At 33.5% G+C, this 19,428-nt stretch overlaps 1 protein-coding gene across 9 annotated transcripts in view; it reads left to right on the top strand.

The window, feature by feature from the left end:
* Positions 1-19,428, top strand: part of NOVA1 (NOVA alternative splicing regulator 1) — a 156,888-nt gene that overhangs the window by 54,179 nt on the left and 83,281 nt on the right. For 2 of the 9 annotated variants that reach the window (XM_083838495.1, XM_083838498.1), the window contains exon 3: positions 1-85. The exons of 5 other annotated variants lie outside the window; for them this stretch is intronic. The gene's annotated coding sequence lies outside the window, so the exon portion shown is untranslated. Of the gene's footprint in view, positions 86-719; positions 791-19,428 lie in introns of all 9 variants that reach the window. 2 more of the 9 variants (XM_083838496.1, XM_083838499.1) reach the window with 2 other exon arrangements.

The raw sequence follows: 19,428 nt of genomic DNA on the forward strand, positions 1-19,428 counted from the left end.
ATATCACAGACTGGAAAAGTGAGCTTTGGCTGATACTGCTGGGAAGGAGAGTGCGGCAGGCAGCTGTAATTCCCATCCTGTAAAGGTACTGATACTTAAAGTCTCTGTAGTCCAAATTGGTACACAAAAATACTAAAGTGTTGGACTTGGGCCTTAGATCTGTTTTCAAAGTTCATTTTCTGCCAGGCATTCCTAGATGTTCTGTGGATAAATTTTCAATTTTTTTTTTTTTTTGCTTTTTTGATAAGGGTAAGGAGAAGGTACTTTGGAGTTGCTTGCAGGTTGCTTGCTGAAATACTGTCTAATAGTAAGCAGACACACCATGTGGAATGCAGTTCTAGTCTTTTCCTAGGGCTTGACTTGAACGACAGAGTTCTGAAGTCAATGATATTCCATTGATTTAAAAATTAAATAATTAAATTCTAGTTCTAGAGTGATTCTTCTTAAGTGTGATGTTTCTGAAAGGTATTTCAGTGGAGGGCCAGCTGCAAGCAGTTGTTCCAGGATGTTCATTGACCATATCTTGGTAGCATCAGGTTTGTCTGCAGTACTGTAACAATTATAGCTATGGTTCATACAGGGGAGAATCACAGCAAAAATAAATTTATTTGTGAAATAAGATTTTCTGGGTATGCTCTTCAGGAATCATAAAGCCTAGAAAGTAATTGAACAGATGACTCCATCTACTGTAAAACCCATTCCGTTTTATATATTTTCAGGGAGTATGGAGTGGCACAGGAAGGAAATGGCATATCGCTGGAAAGTTGCTCTAATTCAGCACAGGATTCTTGTGAGAAATTCCTTCTAATATTACATCATCCTATTCTGTTTTTCAAAGTTTAAAGTCTAATTTCTTCATTTTTATGCCACTTTTGTTCATATCAGCAACCACATTAAAATTAGCAGATTAAATAGGCTTTCATTACTGTTAACAGTGCACATCTGATAGTGCGACAATTTCTAGTACTGTATGTTTTGTCATACTCTGTTTTGTGAGGGCTTACAGATTCAGTAATAATTTTATTTCTTGTTTCTGATAGGGTTTGAGGTTTGTTATTTTTTAAACATTGTTTCACTAGTTAATATGATATTCCACAAAAACAAGTCTCAGATGCTCTTACTCCAAATAATGTTTCTGACTATAATACAAGTAGCAGATGAACAACTTCAGTAGAGGGGATTAAAAAATAATGCCTATGTAAAAATAAGAAAATGAGTGGAAAAAAGGCAAGTCAATAGTTACATTGATTTTACATAGTTTTTTTATATGGCAAGATTTTTTCTTTTGATTCTGTTTTTGTTTTGCCTAAGCCTTTTGACTTGATCTAATTTATGATTTCTTTTTAAACTTTGTAGCTTAAAAAAAAAGTACTTTTAAAAAAATCTTCTATAATGTCAAAGGAGAGCCTGAATTTTTTTATTGTTATAGGCACTGACTTAAGGTCAGCAGTGACACTATCAAAATATGTATTTTCAGATATAATAGAAATGTTATTCAGTAAAACTACCAAAATATGAAACATTTTCAGGATAAGTTACCATCACGGTTCTAGAAAAATGCATACATAACTTGAATAATAACTTTTAATTAAGGAACTGTTTTATACTGGTGTTTTCTTTAGTTAGTTGGCTTTTGTAGGTGATTCAGAAATTAAGATGAACATGAAAAACTATGACCAGCTCTATAACCATGTAATGAACTCTGCCAATTCATGCTTGTAGTGTAAAATGGAAGATGTTAGTGCATTTATTTCTCCTATTTGCAATCCCCAGAGATAGTATTCTTTTATACGTTGTTCGGCAAACAGATGCCTGTATTTTCTGCAATTTTAATGCATTTTGTATGAAGCAGTCCCACATACCTAATTGAATGCATATTGTATACCAATATTGACTTAATCTTCTCTTCCTCTTCTTTGAAGCTCATCCATTCCAGCTTTTGTTCTATTAGTTAGTGATTTCCTCTTGTTAAACTGTATGACTCCACTGTTTCTTGCCCTCTTTCTCTCCCTGTTCTACCTCCTGATCCACATGTACACAACATACTCACTTTCGTTTCAATTACTTACTTGATGTAAGGTTCTGTAGTCACGATCAACTGCAAGAAATTGTAATCCATTTGTATCTTTGTCTTCAAATAGCTCATCTCGTATTATTTGGTAGATTGCCTGCAGTCATCTCATTTCAGTCTGTGTGCCAGACATTCACTTCCTAAAATTCTTCATTTTCTTAATATAAGTTATTTTGCACACGGATTTGGTCAGGATTGTGTTTTTTTGTTTGTTTCTTGTGATGGCTCACACATCTAGTTTTCCTGTCCCTGTTTCTTAGGACGTCTTGTCTTGACTGTGTTCATCTTCTTGTACTCTATTTGGAACTTGAATTAAAGAAGTTTACAGGTGATGTCAGTTTTCTTTGCAGACACTTCTTTCTCACTCATTTTGGTTACTGTGGATAACCTACTCTTCCTTTTCAAGGCTAGTAATTTGAGTGTCAAATTGCATAGCCTGTCCATGAAATTTCAGATTGCATGTATCTAAACTTTGTTTGTAAAAACCTTCAAATGCTTGTTCTTCCTTACAGGTTACCAGAGCCTTATCTAGGTTATTAACTTCTGTTTCTTCAAAAAACAACTTCCAAAGTCTTTTGACTGAGATCTTTCTCTGATCACACCACTTCAGTTTCATTGCTTTATGATTCTGTATCTTGTCAAATGCAAAATGTTGTTTCTGCTTACCAGGGTTTCTATACTTGAACATCTTTTCTAGAATTTTACAATATTTGACTTGCAGTCTTTGTTAATAATTGTAATTGTTCCAAGCTATGTAGGATCTCTTGCATTCATTCTTACATGAAGAAAGCTCTTAAAAATGTTTGAGATTTTATATTCTTTTCCAAACCCATTCATAGAATCTGTCTTGATTGTGAAGTTATAAATGCCAGATATTGTAGCTAGACAGATGCTGTACTTTATGAATTATGAGTTAATACCACTTTCCCAATATTACAGAGTAAAACACCAGACATGAAAGCAAAATGAGATTGAAATATCTGGCTAGTTTTTCATTACATACATGTACACATTTTTTTCTAAACACTGATTCTTTTTTCCTGCTGTTTGAAACATCTTGTTCCATCTCATCTGTGTTAGCTTGTAGGACTGTGTGTTTTCATTAGTATCTGCTGCCATGACATTGTTGTGGGGAAAGTGAGAGGGAAGAAGAATCTTGATATGAACTTGAGCAGCTAATGATAAAATTAAAATTAGGCTTAAATCAACTTCTGAAACTCATCAGTAAAACCAAAGGTTGAAATTAAGACAGATTTTTTTGACAGTATTTTGAAAAATGCAGAATATTTGTCCTGGTGCTCTAATTATGTGGAAGATTTAATTGTAAGGATTATTTGGTGTATGTATTTAAAATATTTTATTATATTGTGGTTATGTAATGGAATGTTAAGTGCATAGAAAAATAAAACTTTTCTTACTAAGATATTATTGATCATATACAAGAACTGTGAAACTCTTCAGAAAGCTATGCTATGTGGACTTCTGTTGAGTTTTGTGTGTTAATAAGTGCCATGTAGTAAAACTGGGAAAGTGGCTATTCAGAACAAGTAAAATTAAATACTTCTCTATAAAAAAATGAAAATTCTTACATTTAGGTATTCATTATTTTTTTTGTTTAGTGTGTTAGTCTTATGTTAAGAATAAAGGCATTTTCAATTCTTCGAAGTTAAATACTTCAGTTTTAGTGCAGAATATATGCATGTGTATGTGAATATCAGGTACATATTCTTATTTTCTATTCCATGTTTTCATACATTGTTCAGTTTGTAAGGTTATAGTATTTAGAATGGATTTCTAGAAATATATGAAGTTTTCATTTTGTTGAAGGAACTGTTTCAGTGTATGGTAACTGTCATTCTTCCCTCCGCTGTGCAGCTTATAGTAGTTATTTTATGCTGATTTAATGTCTTCCTTGAGAATACTTTCAAGGACATCTTTGATTAGATTGATCAGACTTAATGAATATGTATATGTATTGGGCTAAATTGTAGGCTGCATTTAAAAATAAACTGTCCTGTGTTTATCGCATTATGGTAGACTGCAGTGAAAGAATGGGGACATTCTAAATGTGAGATTCAAGTAACTTTATAACATTTTTAAAATAGACTTAAGCTAAACCTTACAATTCAGAGATTAAATCATTCATTCTGAAATCTAAAATTAACCTATGGATTATGTAGAATTACGCTTTTTTTCTTGACTTTTTTCTTTCAACACAGTTTAAAAGTTAAAAACTCAGTGTTTAAAATGGGAACTTTTACATGAAATAGGTCTGGGCATTAGGGGACAGATGATTTTAATGAGTTAAATAAAATGCATCTGTCTTGGCTTTGTTGACTTGTTGCTATTGGTGAAGAGATGTACCGCATGGAGGTTGTTGGTTTTTTTTTTTTAAGGGGAAGGTACACATGGAAATGTCTTAGAAGGAACATTCTGCTTTTATAAAGTACCTTGCTAACTTCTTAAGAACTTTTCCTAACAGTGTGTCTGGTACAGTGCAGTGTAAGATGTTAATCATGTGTTTGAATGACAATCATTGTAGCTTAACGGAAAGAACTCTTCTTCCTTTCTAATGTCTTTGTTCATCCCACTTCAAAATATTTGGCTACTAAAAGTACTATGGGAGCACTATACTGACAGATGGCATTGTGAAGTGACTTTATCAGATTTCCATAGAGGCTTTGTTTTTTGAAGTTTGCTTTCTGCCTGTCATTCTTGAAAACTAAGTGTGCTTATAAAGACTCAGGCATACAAAAAAAAAAAAACTTCCTTAGCCAAAATTAAGACTTGGAATAATTAATTATAATGGTACTTTTTAAACAAATTCTGCTCTGAGCAGTATTTCTGCAACTTTCAATAAGGCTCGATTTGGTGATATTTATTAAGCAAGTCTAGTCAGGATGGACAGGCTAGAATGGTTTCTCAGCTGTGTTACTTCTTCAGGACTGAGAGAAATAAAAGAAAAAAAATGTAATAAGTCACTTGTTTAAAATCCCCAGCGCAGAGAGATTGGATTTACCTTGTGGAAATTAAGTTTTACTCCAGAGTGAAGCTTCACTGAGTTTAAGGAGACATTAAAACCTGAAACAGAATCCAGTTGATCCATAACAATTCCATAATAGGGAAATTGTATAATACATAAAAATGATAAACATTTTGTATTGATAATTCTTGATAATGATATTCTAAAATAACAATACAGTATTATTTTAGAATAAATCAGTAGAACATTATGGAATTAAGTTATAAGACATATAAATGATTGCCACTTGTGAAGCTAGCATTGCTTTAAGCTCTGATCATTATAAAACTGTTAATGTAACAGATTCTAAAGATATGTTTTGCCCAAATATTAGTGAATTGAGAATTTTACATTAAGCATTCATAAAATGGCAGAAAGGTTAATATTTTAGTTTTGTTTCATCATCCCATCCAAAGCTAAATAACAAAATATTTTTTAAAAAATATTGATTTTATAGGAATCATATAATAAGAATGTTTGTGTAGAAATTTTAATAGCAGGGAATATGTTTGCTTAGATTATGGAGATTGATTCTTTATCGCAGTTAAGGTTCAGTGCAGCAGGACTATAGGGAGTGAACCAACATGACCCAAAGAAGAGATTGAGCGTGAAACAGGGAGAGAGAGAATTAATTGGCAAATAATTATATTGCCTACAGGAAAATGCTTCTGGGGGAGTTGGCCACATCTGGTTTATTGTTTTCACCAAAGAATTTTGACCTAAAAGGAACTACTTGATGGTAAATGTATGACTACTGCTAATGTAAAACAGTTTGATGTTTTTTATCATTATGTAACACTGGACAGATAAATTTTGTAAGGATGATGAAACTGATAACAAAATGTTTGTGACCTTTTAGATACAGAAAACATAATGCCATACATATACTGACTTTCTACAAAGTATTGTAAATTATCTTCAAGATATATTTTAATCAGGAATTTCACTAGAAATTGTTGTCTTTTATCGTTATTCCATGCAGAGCTTGAACAATTAACTTTAAGATGAAAATGTTGCTCTAAAGTTCTCTAATAGATTAAAAAATTGTTTTGTTCTGTTTTTATACTCCGGTAAATCGGTAGCTGTATGTATAACAGAATACTTTAAATGTTGATCAGCAGTCCTTTTATACAACTTAGTTTTGTGCAAACTTTTTCTTGTGACGCTCTTCCTTCAGTCTTTCAAAGTCTTGATGCAAGTCTTACTGAATCATAAATATATTGTGAATATCTATATTACTGTTATTTACAGACTGCATATGAACATATATTTACTACAACTGTTTTCCAGAACATGTTCCTGTTTAACTTCAGTTATTGAATTGGATATTTAATACATTTTAAAGCATCTACTATACATTTGCTTTTAGTTAACTTCAAACAGTTATAGTGTATTATGTTTTGTGCACTTGTATTTTGTGTAAGTAGTTATGTAAGCTTGCCTGCTTGCTAACATTGAAGAGTTATTATTTTGTTGACAGTTATAGCCTTTTTTTAAGTTTTCAGTATGTCAGCTTGACTTATATTTTAAAATATAACTTCAACTTTCTTGAAATGCAAGGTAGCTTCCTGGTAGCTTTCTTACTAGACGAAGAACCTGCCAGTATTGTTAAGTGGAATACTACTCTGCCTCTCTGCATGCATACTTTACATTCTCTCTCTTCTATTGCAGAGAGAGAAATCTTGATTCCTCAATTCTATCTTCTTGTGTAATGACTTAGAAGACATAATATCTGTTCTGATCAATTTTGCAATGACCTTGTACTGATTAATGAAATCTGATGTTCTGAATAATTATCCCTTAAATTACACTTAATATGTTGAGTTATGTTTTTAACACAAAGTCTGTCAATGTATAAAATACCAATGGTATTTCAATAATAGCTTACTCAGGCTGTATAATTATTGTTGTTTTCCTAAGTCATGGTTGAGGAAAAGCCTCTGCGTTCAGGAAGAACAACATTGTGTGTTTAACTTGAATGTCTGTATTGTACATGTGTAAGTGAAATTTAATGTGTATGTAGATTGTGTTCTGATGAAATCTGTGATTAGGGCACTTTGCATTACTGTGAGTTTTTGCAGATTTTTCATCTTCAGAAATACACCCATTACCAGCCCTTTTGCGACAAAGCGAAATGTGTACAAAGGTGACAGAAACGTTATTTAGTAATGAGCATTTATAAAGAATCACCACATCCTTTTATTTATTTTTGGACATTACTCTATGAAGCTTCTTGTGTTAGAAGAGAGTCCCTTTCCCATGCCTTCATGATTTTGCGGACATCTGACATTTAGCTCAAGTCATTTCCAGATTTTAGGAGTGTAAGCTTACATTCGTTCTTTTATTATAGAAGCCAACCTGTTGCTTTAACTGTCCTTTTGGTCTCTTCTGAATCCTTTCCAGTTCTAATGCATCCTTCGGAGGCAAAGTGACCAGAGCTGAATACAGTTTAAACATGCAAGTAAATCTTTTATGTCATCATAAGCAGTGTCATACTCTTTTCTGTTTCATATTCCCTTCTTAGAAATTCCTAACATTTGATTTTTCCCTTTGACTATTAACACTGAGCCAACATTTTTTACGGATATCATAATCCAAAATTTCACTCTTGAGTGAAATAATGGTCTGTTCTGAGTCCATTATTTGTGTGTGAAGTTAGGATCGTTTTTCTCCTTTGTACATCATATTTTTGTACATAGAATGTCATTTGCCTTTCTTTTATGCAGTTGCTTCGTCCTGAGACCCTTTTGTGGTTTTTCACTGACACACGTCCTTATCGCCTAACAATCACCATCCAAATAACAGAACCATTGGCACTGATGTCTGCTCCCATTTTCCAGATTCCTCACTGCATGCAATACTATAAGTGATCTCTTTCCACTGTGAGAGTGGATAGTTTGGTCTTTCCCTCTTCCCTTTTAATTCATTATTTTTGCATGTAAGGACTTTTCTTATTATTCTGTAGCAGTTTTCTTTCCTAATAAGCCTTTAGAAATGACATTATTGAAAACCTTTTGGAAAGGAGGGAGCAAAGGCTCTCTGTGCTCTTATAATTGAAACATAACCTTTCAAAATTTACATCATATAACTTGTTCAGAGTATTTTCTTTAACTACCATTTCATCATTGAATCTTCTTCAAATTTTAATTTAATAATTCATTGAAAAAACAGATTTGGTATATGTATTCAGAACTGATACGATTACATTGTGGTACAACCTTGTTGTCTTGTAGTCTGTGGTCAGTGTGTTAATATTACGTAGTATAAAAGCCTGTAGTCAGAAACAGTTCAAGTTTTAATATATCTTATATGATTATTACCGTGTCACAACTACAGTGCAGATGTTATTCAAATTAAGAAATCTTCAGAACACTCATAGTATCTGCACAGCAATCTTGTAGTCTTTCCTGTAATCATTCCTATAAGTATTGTATTTCTTTTTCTGATCTCGTCTTTCCTGGTAATTCTCCTGAATATAAATCTACAAATTCTACAAAAACTATCTAACAAACAATATATAAAATATAATACCGAACCATTTCAAAGTCAACTTAGATTAAAAGTTTATCTTTTCTAGCTAATACGGAAAGTACAGAAATGCTCCTAGGTTATATTGTAAAGCCTATGTTTCCTATTTAGTGTATAAAGGTATAAATACCTTGTGTAATATCCAATATAGTTAGTATAACACTTTTAAAATAAGTCTTATAAAAGTCCTATAAAATGATTACTGTTCTATGCAAAATGATACTCATTTTTTTTCCTTTTTTTAATGTACAATGTATTTAAGATATGCCAGTTAGAAAACTTGTCTGGCTTATAGTCGTAATCATTTTTATAGCTCTTATGTTACCGTATATATAGCTTTTTGAAACTAGACATCTTAATTTATTTTAATATTAATTTTTTGATCTTTACTTTTTGTGCTATTCACTATGTAAGATGGAGTTGCCAAAACATAGCTTAGGCAATAGCATATAATTGAGAATATTTTACTTCCAAGGAATTTTCCTAATATATGCCTGTCATAACAGCATTTCTTTAAACCCTATTTCCACATAGAGGAAATTTCATTGATACTGACAACAAGGTTTGTTTCTAGAAAAGTTACAGTTGATTTATAATCTCTAATTGCCTTCAAAGTAGTTCAGATTCCATGCATAACCTTGCACTTGTTTACATAGAGTTTTATCTTTGTCACCTAATTAAATACCTCTGTATTGATACATATGTTCTTCTTTACAGCGCTCATCTAAAAGGACTTGGAGATGTCAAAACATTGAAAATTATTCCTGGATAATTTTCAACACTATATTTGTACTGCTAAAAAAGGAAGATTGATAGCCTGAGTTCCTAATAATAATCCATGTCATTTTCACAGATCACAGTTGTATCTAAATACTATGAGAGAGAAATTTGCACTGCAGATGAGGGAGAGGTCTTATCAAAATATGGCAAGAAAGACTGCCACAATACATTACATTTCCGTTAGGAAATCTGATTTGATATCATTGGGGCTGATGGCACTACAAAAATTAAATCCATTAAAGGACAAAATTAAAAGCAAACAGTAAAGAAAAATGTAAGGACTAGAATAATAGAATAATTCAGTTTAGGAGGGTTCTCAGAACATCTCTAGTCCAAATGCCTTCTTCAGGTGAGGTCAGCTGTGCAGTCAGACCAGATTGTTGTTGGGTTTATCTTACTATATAGTTTCTCTGCAATCTGTTCCACTGCATTACAGTCCTCATTGTGGAGGAAAAAAGAGAAGAATCCTTATAACTAATTTGAACCTCTAGTTCACTGTGTGGCCATGTCCTCCCACTGTGCACCACTAGAAAGAGAATGAGTCAGTCCTCTTGATGACCTCCATAGGTACTAGGGTGTTGCTGTTGAGTCCTTCTGAAGCTGTCTCATCTCCAAGATGATGAAAGAGACCAGTTCCCTCAGCTTCTCCTCGTTAAGGGCACGTTCTCCATACCTTTGACTGTCATGATGGCACTCCACTGAATTTGCTTCAGTTTATCAACATCGTAGCTATAGTGGAGGGTCAAAACCTGGACCCCATGCTCTATTTGGCAGCTGTTAGACCAATTTTAAAGAGGAATAATCACATCTATCAGTCTACTGGCTGTGTCAGTCTGCTTGGCTGTGGCTCCAGACCTTTACGCTAGTCAACATAGTTCAGCTGGAGTACAAAGAATATTAATTAAGCCCCAAATAGAGTGTGTTGAAACATTTGTGTTAATTCATAAATCTTAATTAATTCTGTTGTTTCTAATATGAAAAATGAAAGAATTGGCTACCTACCCAAGATGCATGTCTGTAAAAACATTTCATAATAGCTTGATGGAAGGAAAATGGTGCAAAATTGTAAAATGAAAGAATATGGGGAAATTCAGAAGCTTGTCAGGTCTAATAAAACACGTGTGTCTCATTTAGTCAGTGCAGACAAATACTTAACAGTGTGTCTTGAATTTCTTGCTCTATTATTTCTTGTCAGTTCAGATGAGTTTTTGTCTTTGCAAAGTTGGTAGTTGTTTGTTGCCATATTAGGCTGTGCTGTTGAACTTGGAGGAAAGTGTTGTCCTTGGTGTAAAAACTGAGTGAACTATGAGTCATGTTCATAATAGCTGTTGCTGGACTGTGTTTTTATAGTGTGTGTAAGCATAGAAGAAATAGTCATTAAAAAAAATAAATATGTGCTTATTTAAATGCCAGCACTACCACTTAATCTCAAAGTAGCTAATCCTTCACCCCAGTATGAGTTTGTGGGTCCTTTGAGATTTATTTTTTTTATGTACACGTAATTTAAAAATGTTAATCCTTTTACTTATCCACCAATGTATTTCTTTTGGTTATTGTTATACTCTACAGAGGAAGCAGTTATTTTCTTACATTTCTTAACATGGTGGTTTCTCTTCTACCTAGAGGTTCTGGTTCTAAAAATGAGTCCTAATTAACAAGGGTATTCATTAGCTTTTAGGTCATTCATAGTGACCAGAACTGGTGTAACAAAAGATTTAAGATACAGTAATACAGTTCTTTGCAACACAAGGCTGTAACGTTTTAATGTATCAGGGAAAATGTGCTTGAGCATTTTACGTAGAGACACTTCAGTTGTTGTTGTATGAAGAGGAATTTTACTCTTAAATTTTCTTATTTTGAAACTTAACAGAAATATATGATTTTTATTATAACTTTGGTTTTTTTCTGCAGCACAGTTTTCTTGGCAAATTCATTGCATCTTCTAGTATCTGTCCAAATACAGCAGATGACCATTGTTTTGTTTGTATCAACAAAGAATGACTATTTCATGTATTATATCCAAAAGATTTGTTCAGCCTTTAGAATGATATGAAACAGAAACACTGCAATCCTAGGAACAGAAAGGTGATGAATAGGAACGTAATGGTGGTATTTTAAAAACCTTTTTGGAAGAAAAGAAATGTTTTCAGTGCCTTCAAATAGATTCTAAAATAGGATTATTTTAATTTCTGAATAGTGTGGCTTTTAGAAATTTTGAGCTACACACCAGATGGCATTCTAAAAGTAGTGAAAAAAGCGTAATCCAACAAACTAAGATGTGATGGCTTTTATAATGTAAAGTATAAATCTATTACAGAGATCGTGTGGATCAGTTATTACAATATTGAACTTTCATTTAAAGACTTAAAACAAATAGAGTGTTGTGGGTTCTGAAAGTTAAGGAACTCTGACACTTGGTTCTGGAATAGTAGCAGTGTTTCCTAGTGAAAGTGCTAGAGAAAAGGGTTAAAACAATCAAGGTTGTAAAACTGTATGTTGTTTGCTGTATGTATTATATCATAAAAGCAAATCTGGAATATGTGAACCTCTGAAGAAAAGGATATGAACAGACATAACCCAAGAATCTCAGCATCATATGAACTGCTGCGAAAATCCCCTTTACTGCTATAAAAAGAAAAAATGATGAGGCAGGGATGGGGAGCAAAAGCCTGCATCTTTGTCTGCAAATTCAGGCATGCCTAGATAGCTGCTTGGGCTCTGGAACGTGAGTGGTCTGCTACTAAATTGGCAGTTTGTCCTTCCACACAGTATTCTGTTCCAGTGTAAACTGCCCCTCAACAATTTATGGCATGGCTCAGCCATGAAAACATTACTAGGATTTAGTCCAGTAACTAATTTGAATGACATCTTGTTTTGGTAACTGAGAACAAATAGCTAGCATACAGTGAAAGCTGTTGCTTGTTAGTTGATCTCGGTGACCAAGTTTACTACTTGAGGATACGGCCTTCATGTTTACAAATTCTAATAGAAACAGGAGGAGAGTGGAGGCCCCAACCACTTTCTTATTTTCTTTTTTCTGTTGTTGTTGTTGTTTTTTGTTCCTCTCATTTGCAACAGACCAGGTGAGAAGTTGAACGAGTCCCTAACAGGTATGGACAGGAATTTTATTGTTCCAGACCATAAAAACTTCTGTGTGGCTTGGTTCTTACTGTCATAAGTAGTTCTGATGAGTGCTGTACAAAGTGAGACTAGCTAGCTTAAATTAAGGGACACTGGAGAATAATCTCTCTTTTAATATGGCAGTCTCCCTCTTGAGGGATGTTCATGTCATACCACTTTCTTGGTCAGAAGCTGAATTCATTGCTTTAGCACTGAATTCATTGTGTTTGGCACTTCAGGTTTTCATCACATTTGTTTTAATATAGTACAGGTAATAATGTATACTGAAGCCCACCATAAATTGAAGGAAAATGGCTGTAAGTTGATGTTAGTATCATAAATGTTTTTGTACAGTGAGTATTCTGAGTTTATTTCTTGTCTTGTGCTTATTTTGGCCAGAACACCTTTTTCATTACCTACCTGAACTGCTTTTGCCACCATCCAGGTGTTCCTGGCGTGCATCCTTTCCTGTTGGGAACCTCTGTTCTCAGGATTGGGGCCTTTTCAGTAGAGTTCCTGTAAACACTTGCATTGTAGAAGTCTGTTGTCTCATTTTCAGAGGAACTTGCAGTATTAATTTGCATAGTTTGTCTCATTTTGGGGCTTTCACCATGTGAAAATTCTGTTCTATCGTTTGTTGTTGTTTTTTAATGATGCCTATGGATTTTCTTAAATTCCTACCTGGGGTCCGCTGGGTTTTAAATATTTTCTTTATCTTGGTCAGTGCTACACTGGATCCTTTTCAAGGTTTCTATCTGGGGTATAACCTTTTGTATTTCCTTGGATTGTGGAAACACAGCAAAACACTTTTTAAAGTAAAAAATAAGAAAATCTTACTTAGTCAGAATAACCTTTTCTAAAGGAGCAAAGAATTTTTGTCCTCTTTTGAATTGCGTTCATGTTATGTAGACAATATCTTTTTATTCCTCTTCTGAAACTTCCATTCAAGAATTTGAATCTCTTTTCATGCCCACCCAGACGTGAGACCTGATAGCACTATGCATTCTGTTATCATTGCTGTTTCTCTAAAGCCAGATGGGATGGGACACACTGCTTCCAATCTGTCCAGTGCTGTGCTGGGAAAGCAAGCTAAAGTAGATCTTTCCTTTGTCAGAATAAATAGTGGGTATGCTGGCATCAGGTATGCCTTGTGTATTTCTAACATCTTAAAAGCCAGCTGGAACACTTAGGATGCAGAATGCCTTCAGTCTGCTTGTCCTTTAGCAAGAACCTTGAATTGTTTACTAGGCTGTTGGTGACAGCTTCTGAATTTCTCAGTATGTGCCATGCTTTAACGACACCTGTAATCAAAACAGTGTTTTCCAAACCTTGTCTTCACTGGAGATATAACAATCCCAAAACATTAAGTGTATTTGTCACAGTGAAATCATTGTGCTTTGTTTTTTCCCAACCAGTTGTCAAGTTGTTCATCAGATTCTGAAACTGAAGAATCATTAGAGCATGTAACCTCTTATAAAAGTAATAACTCTAAAAACAATATAGATGTAATTATAAGCTATGCTATATATTGTTACTAACAAATTCATTTGGGGGCATTTAGTAGTTTCTGTCTGGATAACTTGGACTTTCTGATTGTTTTTGTTTGTTTTTTAGAAATACATGTTCATTTTGGTTTTAGTCTCAGTACTGCTTCTGAAGTGTAAACCACTAGTGTGTGGTCAGGGTGAAAGAGGTTTGTCAGGACTCTTGGGCTAGAGAAGGGAAAATTGCTGTAACGTTCTTCAGCTCTATAAAAACATTAAATGATACTCAACACTTAAAAGGTTTCTTATTCAGACTTAACTTTTTGGTTTTCACGATGTCCTACAAATGAAGCTTTCACAATATCCTATAAAAAGCAACATGTGTTTATATTGGCTATTTTTATGCAAAATTCTTTTTCTTTTTGTCTATAGCAATAATCTCTGATTATAAGCCCATGTAATTACAGTTCTTTTCAGACATTCCTACCTTCCTTTTAAAGGGGTAGAGTGTGGGGAATTGTTCTTGAGTTTTAGAGTGGTAGCCCAAATCTTTTGAAATTAATTTTATGTTCAATGTCATGTAACATATAACAAGTAGAATAGGTGGATGAGAAGAGACATGTCGCCCCAAGAGTCTCTGCTGTGGCAGGCATATTCTGTAGGTTAAAGCATTCTGTGAAATTGTTCTTTCCTCTAAATGCTTTCACTTGCCAATATTCACTGTTAAGTGGGGAAAAGCCATATAGAACTTGCTGCCATTTCTACTATATTCTGTAATTAGTATTTGAATGAGAAATGCTTTAAAAGGGAAATAAATTATATGAAAATGACAATTATGATGCATTTGTTTTAGCTTGAAACCTAAGTGTTGGTCTGTACTTTTTTTTTTCTGTTAATCCTCAACGGCATATGAATACGTGCTGCTTTAGTTCCAACAAGAAATGGCTTGTTTACACTTTTTTTTTCTTCTGGTCAGGGCAGTGAAATATGTTTAAGTCAGGAGAAAAAACTTCTAACAAAGACTCATGGATCACTTTACTGATCTTTATTATGTATATAATATGCTGGAAGAAATTCAAGAGAATCTCAAGCTCTAGGAGTTCATCTTTTCCTAATTTTCTTCCACCTCATTTTTCTCTACTGTATACATGGTTGCTTCTTATTGTTTTACAAATCTTTTAAGGAGAAATTTCTACAGAATTTGTTTATTCTTGTTTCTGTGCTAATGACCAGCAGATCTGTGTTTCATAACTGTTACTCCGGTAACTCTCATGTATAAAAGTTCCAAATGTCATCAAGTTTATCTGCTTCTCCTGATTTTTTTCATATTTCCTCTTGTCTAAGTGAGTAAGGGAAGCAGGTCTATAATTGGCTATTCCTTATAATCCCAGTCTTTCTGAAGAAAAGTCAGGTCTTGGATTTTCTTTACAAACTCTTGATGATAAAAGGCATGCAAGTGTTAGGCATCTGTATTCTAAGTCCATTCTTGATTCTCATCAGTAGTGACACAGTTCTGTAGGTGTGTGTCTGAACTTCACAAACACTTTTTCCACTTGCTGGGAAGTTATTCTTTGTCTACAGTGTACGTTTAGGAATCCCTTTACCATGCTAAAGCTGTGATCACTGGAAAAGGGGTGATATCCAATGTGCATGCAAGTTGAGTATTCTTTAAGGAATTCCTTAAACTCCCATGTTTATTTTTCTCCTTACTGATAACTTATGCTCACTGTTCTATTGCAAACTAGTGTTGCAAATGAAAATTTGTCCTTATTGACAAGTCTTAAATGAGTAATTATTCTTCACAAATGATTATTTGCAGCTCCAAGCTATTGCCTTTGCTTTCTTCCCATACTCTTGTTCTCCATTTATATTTAAGACACTAAAGCATTAAATTGCCTAGGATTCTTTTACTTCTGATTTCCTATGATTATTTATGTAGGATGAAATACAGAATAAAATCAGTAAAACGAAGAAAGCTGACACTGTCTGATGAATATATATATACACATATGTATTTTTCAGTACTGAAGTAGTAATCTCTGTGAATAACCCTGGTGAAACCAGGGCTCTTCTTATTTGTGAGCAGCTTGTAGAAGAAAACCTCAGTAGGGTTGCAGTGCTGGTGTTTATGGTCAACTAGTACTGCCATTTAAAGAGATTTTAATTTGAAGTGTCATCTTGAAGTTAAACACAGAACTTTGCTTACAATAAGGATTGAAGTTTTTTAACTGAAAGAATATGTGCTGCTTATTTATGTGCTTTTTTTTTTTTCCTGTAGGAAAGACAACATTCCTCTGTGGTTTGTAATAAAATGTTTGTGAGTGAGAAACAATTTCCAATAGATTATGATGTTTTCCTCTAAACAAAATTCAGTGTGAAAACAAAGGGTATAGTGAAAACCACAAAAAATGACTATAAAGAAACTAGTTAAGTTATAATATTAATACAGTGTGTCCCTGTTGCTGTATGATTGCAGTATTGATTTTTTGGGGGTTATATTGTCAACATTGTTGGAAATCACCACTAAAGGCTAATTATGTATATTTCCGTATTTCATACATTGTAGCAGTGTACTGTAGGTTGTTGCACAGCTTGAACTCTCATTCAGCATAGGCTGACCTTAATGTTCTTGTCTGTCTACTTTTCTGTCTTCCTGGCTACAGTATTACTTAGTGATTATTTGGGAGGAAACTCCCATCCAAGAGACTACTTAAAAGAGAATTTTTCTCTAAAACATCTGTATTTTTTATAATGATTGACTTTCAGATACCACAGCTGGCCTTCCTTTTTCAAGAAGATGAATTAAATTAATTCATGGAACAGCTATCCCACACCCTAAATTAATATATATAGATAGATATAGATGTATTATAGAGAAGTGCTTTCAATTGAACTTCTCTGCATTTAATGTTTGCTTGACTATTTTTTCTGAATAATTTTATTAAACAACAGAATTATCTATCCTTTATCAAATTTATTTTTCTATGTTGAAAGTAGTGAGGTTGAGAATTGGTTTGAAAGATAAAGTAACATGGACTCATATTTTCCATTGTAATTAGTGTCTGCCAAAAAAAGATATATTTTTCTAAATTTCTACATAGGTTCTTTAAAACAATTGTAAATTCTCTTTGCCCACAGCTTTTAAGAGAACTTCAGCTGGAATATATTATTTTAATTTATAAAGAGCAAATACAGTGACTTTTATATGAAATCATTAAGTATGATATTTCATATTTTATTTTTTAAAAAAGATTTTAGATATATTTTTGTAGCTTTTTTGGAAAGATCAAAGCACTTGGCGAAAGCCAAAATCTGTTAAGCTTTGTTTCTGTTTATGGTATAAATTAAAACTCTCTAGAGTGTGGTTTGACCTCAGTCTGATTTATTGCTTTACTTGGCCATGCATCAGGATGGTTGTGGTTTTCCATTCCTGTTTCCAGTGGAGTCTTCATGTGTTTTGATTTCAAATCATTCCATAGCAGCTGCTCTTTATCTGTATACTGAAAACTTTGGTTGATCTTTACTCTAACGCAGAGATACTAGGCCTCTAGTCTTATTTTTTTAATTAAACTGAGATTTTTTTCTGTGCATGTAAAATGATGCATTTGTGTATTTTTGTAATTGAGAATTTATGTTTAGGTGTTAGAGTAGCTTATTCTTTTAGTGAAGATATTTTCCTAATCAAGTCAATGCAGGAAGAATCTGTAATTAGAAACATTGTCAAAGTTTTTTTACAGATAAATCTTTTCTTTACTGATGACAATGTATAGGATAAAAGGAAGACTGCATTACTTTGTTTTTTTTTTTAAATTTCAAGTCTACCTGCTAATGAAGAAATTTCTCTTACGCTCATCCTTAAAGTGTGTTAATCATTAAATGATTTCAGGTGTCCATTTGATACCATCCCCGCAATGTTTAAATACTGTTATGACTGGCTTTATCCCTCCTTCCAAAACTTGACAGACCTATAATAGCAAAAAAAAAAAAAAAAAAAAAAACTGTTTACTTTGGGGGGATGGGAAGGGGGGAGACGGGGGATAAGTTATTAAGCTTATATAGGTATATGTGTATATGTCTATGCATGCATGTAAATGTCTGTGCAAGTGGGGGGATCTATAATAAGTACAATCATTCAATATTCTTTTCCAATTCTATACCATATATATATATATATTCTGTTTACATATTCTTTAGTATTTTCTGTTAAGATGGACAGTTCTCTTACTGAATATCTTTGTAATACCTTTGTCAACACATAACAAAGATATGTGTTTTTACATTTACATCCTTTAGGTATCTTACCTAAAGAATGAGAAAAGTATACAGTTACCTGTTAAGAGGCAAGACTATCCTGGTATACAAGATGTTTTTATTTTTGGTGCCAATAATTTCTGCTATCATCCTGCCTCGACCATTGATTTTGTTACATGAATTGCTGCAGGGGTGCATGAGTTGCTTTGCACTGGGAATATATGATCTGAAGGTTTAGCATGGTAGCACAAGCAAAGCACAAGTACTCAAAAATCATTTTAGTACTGACTAAATTAAGTCACTTGATTTAATCTGCTAGGACAGCGGCTGTAGGTTTTTTTTTTTATCTGGTTTTGTTCTTAATTGATTAACAGTCTGTACTTTGACACGCTCACTGGTTAATGTAGCATCCACTGAACTCATTAGGAGAATTCTGGTTTGGATTATGCCTTTAGCTGTGTTTATCCATTCAGACCTCACTGACGATTTCATCTGAGGAGCTGCAGAGAAATGGAGGGATGCTGATGTTTAGGGATTTGTGTCAACAAATCAGTAACAAGAGGCTCTAAAGCAAGGATACTACTCCTTGACCATTTTTAAGAAAGCCTCCTACTGCTAATGCATGTGATGGTGGTGGTGACTGAGGTCCAAACAAGAGCAAGACACTCCAGTTCAAATTTTAAACAAAAGACAGGTAAATGTTCATGGAGTAGGTTAGAATAAAAGATAAGAGACGAGATGATTTTCAACAGTCGTCATGCATGAATTAGCCTTGATAGATGTCACAGAAGGACACATTGGCAGATAGTATGAATTGTAGTAAAGCAAATACTTAATAAACTTTAAGATGTTAATTTTGTGTCTGTAAATTCCTTTGAAGTATACAAGGACAATATTGGAAGGCATACACAGGTGCTTGTGGAGTAAACAAACGAGTAAGTGTTCATGCCTGGGAGCAGAAGACAAGGTTGTTAATGCTAAACAAATTACATGAGCAAAATATTTTGTTTGACACAGCAAGAAAGGAATTCACCACAGAAGAATTAAACAAAGAGAAGAGAAATCTTGGAAAGAACTGAGTAGAATTAGAAATCAAGGAAGTAGAGGCAGCATTTAAATTAATACAGAAGAAGCAAAGTTAGAGAATAAAACCTAAATAAAAGAAGAGGAGG

The sequence above is a fragment of the Anser anser genome (genome assembly GCF_964211835.1).
Source record: "Anser anser genome assembly, chromosome: 5".
NCBI lineage: Eukaryota > Metazoa > Chordata > Aves > Anseriformes > Anatidae > Anser > Anser anser.